Source organism: Heterodontus francisci, chromosome 19 (assembly GCF_036365525.1).
Source record: "Heterodontus francisci isolate sHetFra1 chromosome 19, sHetFra1.hap1, whole genome shotgun sequence".
NCBI classification, from domain to species: domain Eukaryota; kingdom Metazoa; phylum Chordata; class Chondrichthyes; order Heterodontiformes; family Heterodontidae; genus Heterodontus; species Heterodontus francisci.
This window is the reverse complement of record NC_090389.1, coordinates 22860138-22878035: the sequence shown is the minus strand read 5'-3', so window position 1 is coordinate 22878035 and position 17898 is coordinate 22860138. Positions and strand designations below refer to the sequence as shown.

The 17898-nt window shown below is 42.1% G+C and overlaps 1 pseudogene; it reads right to left on the bottom strand.

Moving 5' to 3' along the window:
* Nucleotides 1-17156: 17156 nt before the first annotated feature.
* Nucleotides 17157-17456, bottom strand: LOC137380370 (histone H4-like; annotated as a pseudogene).
* Between the last annotated feature and the right edge of the window lie 442 nt (nt 17457-17898).

The following is a 17898-nucleotide window of genomic DNA, read 5'->3' as shown; positions in this document are numbered from 1 at the left end:
AATTATGTGTAATTTTAGGAGAATTTACCTTTTTCTCTCTGATTCTTATCACCTGATGCCATTAATACCTGTCTACCACTCTCTTGAGAAACATCAGGTTTTGATATGGGGATACAATAATGTCCTCACTGGGTAAACTGCAGATCCATTGACTTTCCAAAAATAATTGCCTTATTATGCTCCATGTCAAGTTTAATTTGTGCCTTTTTCATAGAAGGTTTACTGAAGAGTATAGACATCTCACGAGAGACTACATCAGGACTTATAAAATGGCTCACTTCAGCTACTTTACAAGGAGGTACAACTCTCTTTAGGGACCTCAATGTGTTATCATCGCCAAAGATAAAGCAAGTAGTACTTTTATACTCCTGAACCTTTTATTGATCCTCATTACTTAGTGAATCAAGATAACATTTTAATCAATCTGCTCTACGTACTGTTGAAGTGCAAGTACTATCCAGCAGTGGACAGCTAAAGGAGTCCATGACCAACATATTAATCACAGGACTAAACCCCTTGTGAACAGTACATTTGTTCAGATTCACCCTTTTCTTCAGCATTCTCTTCATCTTGTGACATTTCAAGAATCCTGCCTCTCCACATTGGGTAGTTCACCGCATAATGATACTTGGAGTCGCATCAAGCCAGTGGATGTGGTTTATTTAGACTTTCAGAAGGCTTTTGACAAAGTCCCACATAAGGGATTAGCGTATAAAATTAAAGTGCATGGGATTGGGGTAGTGTATTGCAATGGATATAAAATTGGTTGGCATACAGGAATAAACGGGTCTTTTTCCGAATGGCAGGCAAAAACTAGTGGCGTACTGCAGGGATCGGTGCTAGGACCCCAGCTATTCACAATATATATTAATGATTTAGATGAGGGAACTAAATGTAATATCTTCAAATTTGCAGAGCACACAAAACTGGGTGGGAGGGTGAATTGTGAGGAGGATACAGAGAGGCTTCAGGGTGATTTGGACAAGTGGAGTGAGTGGGCTAATGCATGGCAGATGCAGTATAATGTGGATAAATGTGAGGTTATCCACTTCGGTAGCAAAAACAGAAAGGCAGATTATCTGAAAGGCTATAAACTGAGAGAGGGGAATATGCAACGAGACTTGGGTGTTGTCGTACAACATCGCTGATGGTAAGCATGCAGGTGCAACAGGCAGTAAAAAAGGCAAATGGTATGTTGGCCTTCATAGCGAGAGGATTTGAGTACAGGAGCAGGGATGTCTTGCTGCAATTATACAGGGCCTTGGTGAGGACACACCTGGAATATTGTGTGCAGCTCTGGCCTCCTTATCTGAGGAAGGATGTTCTTGCTATAGAGGGAGTGCAGCGAAGGTTTACTAGACTGATTCCTGGGATGGTGGGACTGATGTATGAGGAGAGATTGAGTCCATTAGGATTATATTCGCTGGAGTTCAGAACAGTGAGGGGGGATCTCATAGAAACCTATAAAATTCGAACTGGACTTGACAGGGTAGATGAAGGAAGGATGTTCCCGATGGTGGGTGAGTCCAGAACCAGGGGTCATAGTCTAAGGATACAGGGTAAACTTTTCAGGACTGAGATGAGGATAAATTACTTCACCCAGAGAGTGGTGAACCTGTGGAATTCGTTACCACAGAAAGCAGTTGAGGCCAAAACATTGCATGTTTTCAAGAAGGAGTTAGATATAGCTCTTGAGTCGAAAGGGACCAAAGGATATGGGGAGAAGGCGGGAACAGGCTACCGAGTTGGATGATCAGCCATGATCATTATGAATGGCAGAGCAGGCTTGAAGGGCGGAATGGCCTACGCCTGCTCCTATTTTCTATATTTCTATCTGAAGAACGTATTAATTGTTCCTTGATGTTATGATTCCCGTGGAGACCGCAAACAAATGAAAAGAATTGAATCCATTGATTAACCCCAATTTAGGAAACCAAACGGATGAGATTTCACTTTAATACTCAAACCAAAACCAACATTAATTAAACATGAAGCAACAGACAGATCACGGGGTGTATATGTTACAAATTACACCTTAACTATCAGATACAACAGAGATGAGCCTCATGGTTTCACCAGGCAGTCCACCCAGCCTACATGGCAATAATTACAATCACACAGTTCTTCACACCTCTGAAGTTCCCCAGGTAAATTTTGAACTCCTTTCTTCAAGGATTTAGCCGCTGTTCTTCTTCCGATAGCAGTTCCCTCTCAATCCGAACTCCACAGATGCAGTCTTCACAATAAGGCGCACTTCTCCACAACCTCCTCAGCTCTGCTCATGACAGTCTTGATGGTGCGAATTTACTATCTTCCCTTTATCCAAGTCCATCAGTGACAATTTTTGCACTGTATGCCCGGGTCTGGTTAGTCGATTAGTTTAAGTAACAGAAACAGCTCCTGGATTCAGTCCTCACTTTCTTCTGCTTGCTGGTGCTCCATTCCTGCCTGATCTGGGAGGACTCTGTCTCCTTTTATTTGGTTCTAACCAGTATCATTTCCCCCAAAAATCTGAAGTTGTTTTTGCAGGTTCTGTTTCAATTCTAGTTTCTGTTCTGTTTCATTTCTAGTTTCTCTTTCAGTTAGGCTATAATGTTACGACCGAGATGGGAGGAGTGCACTGTTTATTCTCGTTCCACTTCTCCACAGGTCACAACATATATTTAAATTTTTTCCCCCTCACTGATACAGACAATCATAGACTCTATTTTTATCCCAGAATAAAACACACCGACCAGGTTTCTTTATTAAACAACAAATTATAAGTTCATTATAAAACAAATCTTAATGAGTTATGAAGCAAAGCATAAACACACAGATTGAAATATTTTACCTTAACCCCTTAGACACACACATACACTGGTTAACTGAAAAACTTTAAAGCTCTAGTACAAAAAATCAAAAAAGGAATCCATTGGCCAAAAATACTTGCTAGTTCTTGAAGAAAAAAAGAGAAGATATGAAAAGATGTCAGAAGTCCTTTTTGGTTTGGTGTCCCAAATACGTATAGATGGCCATCACTGTGATATTCCTAGAACGTTTCTTGACAGGCGAGTTGAAGATCAGTTTGAGCAGGCTTTCCAGGAAAAAATGCAACAACAAAGGTTTCAGGCAGTTTCTTATACTTGCTTTGCAGCTTCTCAAGAGATGGAACACTGATAGGCTTTTTCAAAGAGCTGGAACAGACAGAGCTGGGTGTTGTTCTCTTGGCAAGTTTTCTCCAAATGTCTTTTCAAACCATTGTCCTTATCCCAACTCATAGTCCAAAGTGAAACCATAAACAATGCCACAAGAGATAAGCCTCCTAACCCCTATAAATCTTGACCTGTCACTTCTCTGCAAACATCTTTCCCCAAGTCAAAAACAACCCTGGCTGGGTAATTATATGAAAACAGGTGACTTCCAGTAACTGTTTACAATCCAGACCTCTCAGTGACACTTGTAATAAAAAAAATCCATGGACTCACTTTCAGTTTTAAACTAAAAATCATCAAAATTTGCAAATAAAAAATGGAAGCACTCATAACACTAAAAAAAAAACAAGCTTTGCAACCACAGATTCCATCACACTCGGGCATTCCTGGTATTCATTTGCCTGTTATTGCTGTTCCAATCCTGTCTTCTGCTATGAAAACCAGATTTACTAAAGGTACTTTCATCTTCATTCTGCCTGTTTTTAATCCTTCCATTGTATTGACACCTGCATCCAGTATCCGGACCATTTCAAAATCAGGCAAACACGGAGTCCTCTATTCTTTGCATCACCACAGAATGTTCAATTTGTTCCACAAAGGCTGAAAGAAATGACTGTTTCCCCAGGATTTTCTTCATAGCAGCAGACATCTAATCCAACAGGGTCTCCCTCCCAAAGAACCGAACACCAGTTAGAACCAGTAGCCTGTTCATATGTGACACCTTAGCAGAATCCAACAATTTAAATGCTAGTATTTGTTGCGTGTTCTCTTAACCTCTGTATTAGCTAAAATTATGCATGAAGGACTGACCACTCAAGATGGGATTAGTAAGCGGTAACATGGATTCTTTATTTAAGGATGGTTCGGCATGTACACATGGGTCTTCACTGTATAGATACTTACTTAAGATTGCCTCCACACCAGATGTCACCTGATGTGTTACATCACAGCTCTTACACTGCTGGCATGATAACATAACCACACCTCTTAAAGGTGTACATACAACAGTACTGATCCAGGGATACCCAAATTGAATTTTGTCTTTATACAATCTGTTAAAGTCCATGATATATTCTTCCATGGAATGAACATCTATTTTCCAAAATTCAACAAAGTCCAACCATGCCTTACAGGCATTTATCAAATCAACTTTCTTTTAAATTTCATCCAGGAACTTTAATGGAAGGTCCAAACCTTCATCACTGTCCAACTGATGGGCATCTGGTTCACAAAAGTTTACTTCTGATTTTACTTCTTGTAGGAAGTGACAACACCAAGGCTGTACTTTGTTTCCTCTTTGATAGGGATGTAACCCTTGTCCACATATCCATTTCATTCTTCCACTGGTCATTTAGTTCAGACTCGAAGAACATGGGACGGTAAGCATACCTTGACAACTTATACTTGCCTTTTGTCATATTCCACAATGGCTACTGGGATAGTAGTTTCCTGTCTGAAAAAAAAATCTTCGCTTTCAACCTTCACCTTTCGGTAACCATCCTCTACTATCATGTCATATTCCAGAAAGCCAATTGCTGAAGGGTGTAATGGGAGCCAATCTTTACACATTTTTCCAAGCCTTTATTAACACAGTTACAGATTACAAGCAAGCACCCGCAAACCCAAAACCACAGGTGTAATCTGTCGATTCATAGGGTCACAAGTGAAGTGCCAACCACCTGCCTACAATTAAGTGTACACTTGAAGTCTACACTTAAAAATGGCGACTTATCTTTAAACAAGCCAATGAATTGCAAGTGGAATGGATGAAACTCTTTAAGAGAAAACACATGAAACACATTTAAAGGAATAATGCTGTGCTTGCCAGATAAACACAGCCTAAACAAGTGAAATCATAAATAGATTAAGAAGCAATTTAAAAGAGAAATAAAGAGGGAACATGAGCTTGACAAATCTTTCAGAGAGAAAGGGAAGGAGTTCCTTAGGACAGATACAAGAACATGCTGAAATATATCTAAAAGATGACCAGAGATACAAAGAAAGAACTGGGAAAATGCACCAATGCAAGATATAACAGTTAAATTACCTATCAGTACTCAGATAGAAAGAAAGCTGTCAGAGTAGAGATGAGCATATTAAAGGATGCAAATGGTTTTGAAACAAAAGATGAGCTTGAAATGGAAAATATTTGGAATGATTCGTTCCTTGAGGTGTTCACAGGGAATGACATGAATAACATGGCCTTCCCCAAAAAACAATAAGACAAAGACAACGTTCAACACTTCAGCATTAAGAACTTAAAACAAATAAATGCCATCGAAGAGGAGAGATTTATCCAAGTGTTGAGAAAGACAGGAGACGAGATTTGTGAGGCACTGACAGCCATTATGAGTAAGTCAACTGACACTGGGGACAAACCATTAGATTAGAAACAAGGTAATGTGATGCCCATATCAAAATCCTTGAATCATTCATAGAATCCGACCGCATAGAAAGTGCCCATTCAGCCCGTTGTGCCCGTGCGAAGAAGCAACTGATTGCTGCAATGTGAGGAAGGCATCTACAGTCTTTCTAGACAGAGGAATTAAGATGGGACAAATGGCCTTCCTCATCTTATTGATCTGTAATCTTGTGTCCGGTTCTCTTCTGTCATGACTAGATATCTGCAATTGTGTCAGTGACTCTCATTTGTGTCCACTTATCTTCAATAGCATCAGGGTATCCTCAATTGACTTCAATCATTTCTAGGTATCTTCAATTGTATCCATTTATTCTCAGTTATATCTGAGTCAGAAGGTTATGGGTTTAAGACCCACACCAGAGATTTGAGCATATAATCTAGGCTGGCAATTCTGTGTAGTACTGAGGGAATCTTTCAGAAGAGATTTTGAATCAAAGCCCCATTTGCCTTCTCAGGTTGATACAAAAGATCCAATGACACTTTTCAAGCAAGAACAGGAGAGTTCTCCCAATTACCTGGCCAACATTTATCCATTAACCAACAGCTAAAACAGATTATTTGGTCATTTATAACATTGCTGTTTATGAGAGATGGCTGTGGCACAAATTGGCTGCTGTATTTCCTACATTACAACAGTGACTACATTTCACAAGTACTTCATTGGCTGTAAAGTGCTTTGGGACATCGTAAAAGACACTATTTAAATGCAAGTTTTTCTTTTCTTTACTTTTGGATATTCAGGAGTCCAGTCGCTCAGAGCAGAGGGAAATTAGTTGATGATTCAGTATTTTATAATGTCCAGTAGTACCATATAGCAATTACAGGGATGCAATGCGGTATAAATAATCAGTGTAAATGCCGGAAAACCTATACACTGACCTCAAATTCCTTCAGCTTACATTTACATGATCACTATAAGCAGATTCTACTGGGTTTGCAAAAAAACTAATTCATAGAAAATAGGAAACCCAATGCCTGTACTTTGTGATAATTTGTAAAGACGCTGGAAGAATGTAGAGAAGGGAACATGGCAGTGAGCTGCTATCTTCAAGAACTGAGCTTTGATTTGATTTTAGACTGTAAAAAGCTCCCAGCTGACTCTGTGAATTGAGATTACATGAAAATAAGCCATGCACAACAGAAGGATCCAGGTTTGAATCCTGGTCTGGACCGTGTTAGCTCAGTTAATTGAATCATAGAATAGTTACAGCACAGAACGAGGCCATTTGGCCCATCGAGTTCATGCTCTCTGCAAAAGCAATTTAGTTAGTCTTATTCTCTTGCTCTTTCCCCGTAGCCCTCCAAATTTTCAAAATTTTCTGCAAAGGTTCAGCTAAGGTGTTTCAACTGTCTTCAGCGATCTGGGTTAAAGGGAGGGAAAGAAAAATCATTCAGGATGCCTACTTCTGATTGCTATGCTATGTCCCCACTGGGTCACTCTTGTGTGGGTGGACCTGACTGTGATGCTCACCATGGTCAAATAGCTCATCAATGCTCTCTGTCAAGATGCACAAATAAAGAATTGCCAGTTGGTAGAGATAGCAGAGGGCCACTGATGATGTTGGAACTGTACTCCAGCAAGAACCAGAAGCCTGGAAATTCTGCCGTCATTTTCTATGCCTCCCGCCATAATTTCCCTGGAACACCAGTGGAATCAGCAGAGAAATTGCATAAATGTCAGAAGACTGGGGAAAAACTCCTATGGAAATGCAAAAGCGGCACCTTGAGGAGTGGGGGAATCTAATTGTTTTGAAAGAAGTAAAAAACATCAGCGGTCTTCCAATATACTTCAGTAAGTGACTGGATTTGGCAAAGTTCAGACATTGTAAAGCAGCTCTTGGCTTCTTGGATTAATTCCTTGGCTGCTGTATCTGGGAGGAACTGTTTCCTGGCTTAACTTAATAGCTTGTTCAGAGCCTGTCAAATGTCTCGGCAATGAGAAATGGTCTGAAAATACAGACATTTAACATTTCTTATTCTTTTCTTGTCCAATATAAGTGCTAGCACAGGAAATCTGTCTGTGGGATGAATTTATTAATCCTTAGGTTGGTTTGAGGTAAAGCTACAAGATTACTTACAGCTGAAATCTTTACTTGTCTTTCAGAATGAAGCATGTACCATGTATATTATGCATGATAGGGGAAAGAATGATGATGGGCTAGCCACTCACCCACATTTTGAGAATGACGCATACATTACAATAAGGGCAACACTTCAGAAGTACTTCAAGAGTCCTGTAGTTGTGAAAGGCGCTATATAAATGCAAGTCTTTCTTTCTCTTTTACTAACACCTGCGTTTTTTAGAAACCCATACACTTATCCTATTTTTGTTCTTAGTTTACTGAGATCATTTATATCACACAGAATAAATTTTGGGTTTGTGACAACAGACATCTTCTTGTGGCCTCAGAAAGCCCCTGAATCCCCAGCCAATTTGGCTGCACCTTGTGTCTGGTGCACTTGGCTGAACCTTCCCCCTTGTCAAACTTTCCTCAGGTTGGAAGGTCTGTAGTCTGCATCCACTTTCAACAGCTTTTTAGGATGATCATGCTATTTCTTCAGAAGTAGAATTTCCCCTCCCTTTTCCTCCTCACTATCCACAATGCAACGCTTTCACCGGCTAACAAACGTTAGCCGCTGACTCTGCTGGTGGCTCATTTACTGAGGACTGGCCCAGGGTGACTGAATTTTCCCCCCCACTGTCAACAGATGGCCAACCTCTGTTAATTTTCTAACCTCCATGTGCCCTCCAATAGCATAACACAACTGCTGTTTCTCTGAGTGAAACATGGGCAGAAACCTACCTAGTCCCACTGTATTCCTTGGTTACAGTGGGAGTAATTGTAACTTTGGCCAATGGTGATATCCAACTAATCGCTGATTATACACCACCAAGAGAAAAGTGGGCCAGGCTTATAATGGGTGGTTAATTCACTCTTGCCCATTTTACACTTTTCCCCAGAGTTACAGTTACTCCCAGTGCATTATATAACATGTTAATATATCTGCTATGCAAAATGTACATTGTGTCCCAGTATAGTTACTGTGAGTACAATCTTGTCCTGGAGTGAATTGTGACTCATTTCAGTCCTGCATTTCCTATCGTTGTTTGTGCTGGTATAGATAGACAAAATAACCCTTTTTATTCTCTGGCCACTGCCACAATTCTTTATCATGGCAGCCCTGGTAGGTATAATGTTAAATATATTGAGGAGAACTTCTTGCCCCTACATGGTCAGGCAGCTGGGTGTTCTAGAGCTTAAAATGCACCTTTCATTGCCTTATTATTTATATTGCATGCTATTCCACATAGCCACAATGATCAGCAATAATATTTAACAAGTGTAAATCATTTTACATTATCCCTTCGCCGGATTTCCATTCTCAAACTTCAGGCACTTAGACAGGCACATGAGAGGGCAGCCCAAATAAACCAAAGGAAAGATCTTACTATTCAGTTTGTTTTCAGCTCATAAGGTTAGAATTTTACTGAATTGAGAAAAAGTCTCTGCCGTTAGTCTGTAGTTTAGGGGTTTTTTTTTGGTGAAGTTGTGTTCATTATATCAAGGCTGAGGAACAGAACAAACATCAAGTATGGCCCGGTCACAAGAAATGACCCCCTGCCTCACTCTAACAATATTCCTGAACCCCACCCTTGGCAGCATGCTGCATAGAACTTAGTCTGATATTTATTTCCATTTCCCACACTAACCAGTGGTGTGCAGTGACACACCATCCTACAGCATGTTTCAGGGTTCCATTCTAGGTTATAATCCATCTCCTTAGCTATCCTTATCTCCCAGCATAGCTTCAGCTTTCATAGGCACGCTGCTGACACCAACTCTACCTCCCTGTCACTACTGAAAACTCGGAGGGTGCTGCCTTATTATCCAACTGCAGGTCCAACATCTTGTGCTGAAATTTCCTTCAATTTAACATCGGCAAGACTGAGGCTGCCTTCTTGCCTCAGGCTGTGCCTGTGGGTCTCTGGCTCCAACTCAATCGATCTGTCTGGATGCCCACTCAGGCTGAATCCAATGGTGTCAATCTAGGACTTTATGTTCAACCCTGAGTTGTCCTTTTGTTGCTAAGAGCCAGGAGTGTTGCCCACTAGCACCAATATTTCCTTCTGTCAGTTGCTGAATCCCCCATTTGGAGCCTTCGCAATTTCAATGATTGATTTCTCAAATACTGCTTGTCCTTTCCTCCTACTTTTTATGTTCATCTAGAACTCTGCATCCTGAGTCCTCTTTCCACAAAGTAGTATCTAGTCATCACCCCTAGCAGGTTCAGTGGGTGGCACAGTGGTTAGCACTACAGTCTCACAGCTCCAGCGACCCGGGTTCAGTTCTGGGTACTGCTTGTGCAGAGTTTGCAAGTTCTCACTATGACCATGTGGGTTTCTGCTGGGTGCTCTGGTTTCCTCCCACAGCCAAAGACTTGCAGGTTGATAGGTAAATTGGCCATTGTAAATTGCCCCTAGTGTAGGTAGGAGAATTGTGGGGATGTGGTAGGGAATATGGGATTAATGTAGGATTAGTATAAAATGGGTGGTTGATGGTCAGCACCAACTCAGTGGGCTGAAGGGCCTGTTTCAGTGCTGTATGACTCTATGATAGTTATCTATGATATGAATGCCAAGGTCCTTATCCTCATTTTCAAGTCATTTTAGCATCTCACTCTACCTTATCTCAGCAATCTTGTCCAGCCAAGTGGCCCAGGCCACATGTTCCACCCCGCCAGTTCTAGATTGTTCCTGCATTGGAGGCCTATCCTACAGACTGCATGGCCCTTTTTTATGAAACACTTCCTTGTTTCCTTTTTGCAAAAGCCTCTTAAAAACCTGTCCCTTAGATTCTGCCTTTGGAATCCCCTATCCCCAACTCCACCACAATCCCCCCAACTTTGTTGCTTCTGACTCAACACATTCCTCCTTGTAATGCCTTCTCTGACATTCTTCCATGTGATCGGGGCGATACAAATCCAAGCGGCAGTTGTCTCAAAGACCATAAGAGTAGCTGCTGTGGGAAATGAAAATGTCACGTGTGTATCGGGGCTGGTTTCTGAAGTGAGGAATAAAGGACTTTGTTGAAGTCAGAGCAGCTCTATACATCACATCCAACTTGTCTTTGAAATGTTTGTTTCTTACACTGTTTACAATTGGGGTCATTTTGAGTCTGGGCGATAATGTAAAATCATATAGAATTAGCCACCCCTTAGACATTAATGGGAATGAAAATCTGGAGAGAAGTATAATGGGCAGCTGATTTGATATTGGCCATTTTACACTATCGTCCAGCATGTATTGAATCTTTCATTTCCCAGTGCTGAACTTGACCAAACCAAAATAAAGCAGGATCAATCCTTCCTTTAAAGGAGAAGGAAAGGTTGAGGAACCTTCTTGGTCTTGAATTTTCAAGTTCATGGTTGTCTACTAGGATTGCCAACCTGGAGGTTTTATCATGTGGCCTCTCGCTGCCAACATCCCATTCACACACTCCCGCCATTGGTCAACCACTGCATCTATCCTTGTGATGCTGTGCCCTTCCACACCAATTGGAGAGCAAACTGATTTTGCTTTTGTTAACTGATTGGTTGATTCCTGACCATCAATCAAAAACAGCCTTTATTCACACCTCCAATACTTTTTAACTAATAAATTAAAGTGTTCAAAAAAAACAGAAAAGAAAAGCAATGTTTTTATGCCGCGGTGATTTTTCTCCTTGGTGTCTGTCAGAAGTGTTCAGGAGATTAATCTTTAATTCCTGGAAACTTCCAGGACAATATTGGAAGTTTGGCAATCCTAATGCCCACCATATCTCATGTCTGCTCTCTCCACCTGAGGTTTCCTGGAGTGCATCCATTGATTTCAGTATGTAGCCTGGGAGGGCTGGGGAGGGAGGGGCAGTGATTAATAATTGCCAATTCCAAGGGAAAAAGATCACAGATGGCCAACTGCCATTACGTACTAGATTATTGATGATTTTCTCAGGGTTGGCAGCCCTGGAATGCACCCCCACCCCCCAGCTCCCCCCAGTCATTGATTCTCATTTAACACTAATGAAGTTCTCCTTTCAAACCATCCCCATTCTTATGTTGATTTATACTCATACATTCCAGGGAGGAACAATGTATAATGGGGCAAGCCAAGAATCCCGATTAGCCAGGATTTATTTGAAATTTGGACAATTGAAGCTCGGGCTGGCTGAGCATGGCGCATTGGAGCCTGTGATTTAATGCCTTCTTTTCATGACACCATTAACACAATGGAGTACAAAGCCTGGCATGTTAAAATATGCCTGCACAGAACAATTAAGTGTCTCGTGACAAAATAGCCAGCCAGGGGTAGGCTGACCTACAAAGAACAAAGAACAAAAGAACAAAGAACAATACAGTACAGGAACAGGCCATTCGGCCCTCCATGCCTGTGCCGATCTTGATGCCTGTCTAAACTAAAACCTTCTGCACTTCCGGGGTCCGTATCCCTCTATTCCCATCCTATTCATGTATTTGTCAAGATGCCTCTTAAACGTCGCTATCGTACCTGCTTCCACCACCTCCCCTGGCAGCAAGTTCCAGGCACTCACCACCCTCTGTGTAAAGAACTTGCCTCGCACATCCCCTCTAAACTTTGCCCCTCGCACCTTAAACCTATGTCCCCTAGTAACTGACTCTTCCACCCTGGGAAAAAGCTTCTGACTATCCACTCTGTCCATGTCACTCATAACTTTGTAAACCTCGATCATGTCGCCCTCCACCTCCGTTCCAGTGAAAACAATCCGAGTTCATCCAACCTCTCCTCATAGCTAATGCCCTCTAGACCAGGTAACATCCTGGTAAACCTCTTCTATACCCTCTCCAAAGCCTCCACGTCCTTCTGGTAGTGTGGCGAACAGAATTGCACGCAATATTCTAAGTGTGGCCTAACTAAGGTTCTGTACAGCTGCAGCATGACTTGCCAATTTTTATACTCTATGCCCCGACCGATGAAGACAAGCATGCCGTATGCCTTCTTGACTATCTTATCCACCTGCTTTGCCACTTTCAGTGACCTGTGGACCTGTATGCCCAGATCTCTCTGCCTGTCAATACTCCTAAGGGTTCTGCCATTTACTGTATACCTCCCACCTGCATTAGACCTTCCAAAATGCATTACCTCACATTTGTCCGGATTAAACTCCATCTGCCATTTCTCCGCCCAAGTCTCCAACCGATCTATATCCTGCTGTATCCTCTGACAATCCTCATCACTATCCGCAACTCCACTAACCTTTGTGTCGTTCGCAAACTTACTAATCAGACCAGCTACATTTTCCTCCAAATCATTTATATATAATACAAACAGCAAAGGTCCCAGCACTGATACCTGCGGAACACCACTAGTCACAGCCCTCCATTCAGAAATGCACCCTTCCACTGCTACCCTCTGGCTTCTATGACCGAGCCAGTTCTGTATCCATCTTGCCAGCTCACCTCTGATCCCGTGCGACTTCACCTTTTGTACCAGTCTGCCATGAGGGACCTTGTCAAAGGCTTTACTGAAGTCCATATAGACAACATCCACTGCCCTTCCTTCATCAATCATCTTCGTGACTTCCTCAAAGAACTCAATCAAATTAGTGAGACACGACCTCCCCTTCACAAAACCATGCTGTCTCTCGCTAATAAGTTCACTTGTTTCCAAATGGGAGTAAATCCTGTCCCGAAGAATCCTCTTAATAATTTCCCTACCATTGACGTAAGACTCACCGGCCTATAATTTCCTGGATTATCCTTGCTACCCTTCTTAAACAAAGGAACAACATTGGCTATTCTTTCCAGTCCTCTGGGACCTCACCTGTAGCCAATGAGGATACAAATATTTCTGTCCAGGCCCCAGCAATTTCTTCCCTTGCCTTCCTCAGTATTCTGGGGTAGATCCCATCAGGCCCTGGGGACTTATCTACCTTAATGCTTTGCAAGACGCCCAACACCTCCTCCTTTTTGACAACGACATGACCCAGACTATCTACACTCCCTTCCCTAGACTCATCATCCACCAAGTCCTTCTCTTTAGTGAATACTGATGCAAAGTACTCGTTTAGTACTTCGCCCATTTCCTCTGGCTCCACACATAGATTCCCTCCTCTGTCCTTGAGTGGACCAACCCTTTCCCTGGTTACCCTCTTGCTCTTTATATACGTATAAAAAGCCTTGGGATTCTCCTTAATCCTGTCTGCCAATGACTTTTCATGACCCCTTTTAGCCCTCCTGACTCCTTGCTTACCTGTCATAGTATAACCTAAAACTTTGACCTAGCAAGTCAACAGGCCACTGTAAACACGCCATTCTTCTCAGAAGTAATTTTCTTCAATATTTTAATTTAAACCACTAAAATGGATGGATTAAAACACAGTGTATTATCCTTAATATTATTTAATTTCTATCCTTCTTAATTTTGAGGGGTTGGGGTGGATGCAAATGATCATTTGCAAAGCTGTTCCAGTGGTGCATTATGTAAATGCATAATGTTATGGTACCAAACCATACATCAGGAAAATCCCAGCTCCAATCTCTGGCTGTCAGCCGTGGCTCAGTGGTAGCACTCTCATCTCTAATTCAGAAGGTTGTGGCTTTATGTCCTACTCATAAACACATAATCCAGGCTGATAATTCAGTGCACTACTGAAGGAATGCTGCACTGTCAAAAGGTACTGGAGTTGGAGGTGATGTTAAACCAAGGCCCCATCTAACCCCTTTGGGCAGGTGTAAAAGATCCCATGACACTGTTTCAAAGAAGAGCAGGGGAGTTTTCCCCAGTGTCCTGGACAATATTTAGCCCTAAAGCAACATCACTAAAAACAAATGGTCTGTTAATTATCACATTGCTATTTGTGGGAGTTTGCCTGTGTTCATTTTGGCTGCAGCATTTCCTATCTAATCTAACAGTGACTACATTTCAAAAGTACTTCATTGGCTGTAAAGTGCTTTGGGATGTCATGACATCGTGAAAGTTGCTATACAAATGTTAATTCTTTCTCTTTGAGCCTTAGCTGATCTCAGCTGGGGGATTGGTGGCAATAAGGTTTTTATTTTGTATTTGTTTCAGGGTTCTCTACATTCCAAGATTTAAAAACAACATCAGTTGCATGCAACCTCTGCTATTCGAACTCCTGGAGCAGTTTATTTCAAACCAGTTGCTAATTGAAACATCATTGTACGATGACTGTTAAGGGAAGGTCTCTAAATTACAAATTCAAACTGATAAGTAACACTTCTGTAAGCATCAAATTACAAATGCTGATGCAACAACAGCAACAACAAACTTATAGCGCCTTTAATGTAATAAAACATCCCAAGGCTTTTCATGACATTCTAAAGCAAAATTAGACACTGAGCAACATAAGATATTTGGACAAATGGCCAAAAGTTTGGTCAAAATGGTAGGTTTCAAGGAGCATCTTAAAGGAAGAAAGATTAGTGGAGAGGTTTAGGGAAGGAATTCCAGGTCTTAGGGCCTAGGCAGCAAAAGGCATGGCCACCAATGGTGGAATAATTAAAATCAGGGATGCTTAACAGGCCAGAATTAGATAGATGAAGATTTCTTGGAGAGCTGTGGGACTGGAGGAAATTATATTGTTAAGGAGGAATGAGGACATGGAGGGATTTGAAAGCAAGGATGAGAATGTGAAAATCATGGTTCCTTGATTGACTGGGAGCCAATGTAGCACAGGGGTGATAGGGGAATGGGACTTGATGTGAATAAGGAGATGGTCAACAGAGTTTCCAGAGGGTACAATGTGGGAGACGAGCCAGGAGTGCATTGGAATAGTCAAGTCCAGAGGTTACACAGGCATGAATGAGAGTTTCAGCAACAGATGAGCTCAGGCAGAGGCGAAGTCGGGTGACATAACAATGTTTCCGGGGTGGATCCAGAAGATGATAGGTTTAGGATGTGGAAGGGGGATGTGTAAGGTCATTACAGTGCGAGCGCTACAATTGAGTTTTTAATCCCTGAATAGGGAGGAAAAGAATCAGTCGGAATTCCTGTTCCTGATTGCTCTCCAATGGCTCTTGCTAGAAACTTTGTGGGTATCTGACAAAAACAGAATTGAGCTAGGGTTGCTAAACTGAGATTCTAAAGTTGGATATTCTGGAGTTTCAGTCCATTACCTTTGGGGTCAATGTAACATTTTGCAGAATGGACCATCCCCCGCCCGACCACTCCCACTCCCCTGAGTGATTGTGTAAAGTGCATGATAGAGCAGAATGCATGCCCACGGAAGGAAGTGGCTAGATGGGCCTAATGGGCTTTTCTAATACCATAATTCATGTCCTTAATACTTTCAAAGTTGTGGGATATAATGTGGTTGATCTATCTGTTTCCCCTTCTATGATTTAGGCTTATCATTAACATTGTCAATGCTGGACAAGTGCCAGGCAATGACCATCTCCAACAAGAGAGAGCCTAACCACATCCCTTTGACATTCAATGGCATTACCATCGCTGAACCCCCCACCATCAACATCCTGGGGGTTATCATTGACCAGTAACTTAACTGGGCAAACTATATAAATACAGTGGCTACAAGAGCAGGTCAGAGGCTGGGAATTCTGAGGCAAGTGGCTCACCACCTGATGCACCAAAGCCTGTCCACCATCTACAAGGCGCAATTCAGGAGTGTGATGGAATATTCCCCACTTGTGTAGATGTGTGCAGATGCAACAACACTCAAGATGCTTGACACAATCAAGTACAAAACAGCCTGCTTGATCGGCACCCCATTCACCATCTTAAACATTGACTCCCTCCACCACCGGCATATCGTAGCTGCAGTTGTACCATCTACAAGATGCACTCGCCAAGGTTCCTTCAACAGTGCCTTCCAAACCTGCAATCTCTACTGCCTGGAAGAACAAGGGCAGCAGACACATGGGAACACCACCACCTCCAGGTTCCCCTCAAAGCCACACACCATCCTGACTTGGAAATATATTGCTGTACCTTCACTGTCACGGGGTCAAAATCTTGGAACTCCCTCACTAACAGCACTATGGGTGTACCTACACCACATTGTTAGGGCCATGTGGTGCGATGTGGGTGATTCCCACTGTTCAACTCCCCACCTGACCACAGCAATTGTATTTGTGTTAAGAGTTTAGTCCCTTTTTATTTTTCAAATAAACAGACAGCAACAGGTTTTTTTTTGTATGTTTTTATAAACAGAAAGTCAATTGTTTATTGCTCACTATGCCTTATCCCAAAATTATTGCAACCTCATTCACTCACACATTTGCTCACGTATGCACGCACACACATGCACACACACGCACACACACAAAGAGAAACAGATAGAGAAGGGAAAGTGGTAGGTGGGTTTTTTGTGGGGGAGAAGGGTTATGATAAGACTCAAAGATAAGACTCGATGTCCAGATAGTTGCAGGCTTGTGGTAATTGTAGATTTGTCCTTGATTGAAGGTTCTGTTGAAGATGGTGGGTCACTTCTAGCTTTCTCTCTCTGCTGTATGATGTGTGTTTGCTGGAAAGAGCCGAGAGTTGTTCAGCCACTGAATCCATAGAGAGTGCAGCCCTGCCGTTTCAGAGCGTACACCACATCCATGGCAGTAACCGTCTTGGGCTTGGCGTGCTCAATGTAGGTGACCGCATCCCTGATCACATTCTTCAGGAAAACCTTCAGCACCTCGCAAGTCTCTTCATAGATCAAATCCGAGATCCGCTTGACCCCGTCACGGCGAGCCAGGCGGCGGATTGCTGGTTTGGTGATGCCTTACATATTATCACGAAGCAGCTTTGCTCCACCTTTGTCCAGTCCTTTGCCTCCTTTACCCCTGCCAGACATGATGATTCTTCACTCAGATCACTGCTGTATGATATAGATGTCGGATTTTTTCCAGCAGGGCATATGCTTTCTGGCATTCTGGAATGCAAGCAGTTATATGTAGCTTCATCTTCTGGGTCAGTCTCTCTCTCTCTCTCTCTCTGTTTCTGACTGTCTTTTTTAAAAGGTAAAACTGTCACTTCTCATCTCCTGTTAGGAGACACTCTGGTTTCTCCCCATGCAGATTGCACAATGGCCCAGGACATGGCTACTTCACACTTCCTTTGTTTTAGATGAAAACATTCAATTCTGGAATGTTTTTAGGATAGGCGTGAGATGGGTTTCATTATCACCTTTCAGCTTTGAAGATTTGTCCTGTGCCTTTGTCAGACTGTTTGAATAAACAGAAGTTAATCCCCTTTTCTTTGGTGGGCATTTTGGATTTTTTTTTAAAGACAAAGTC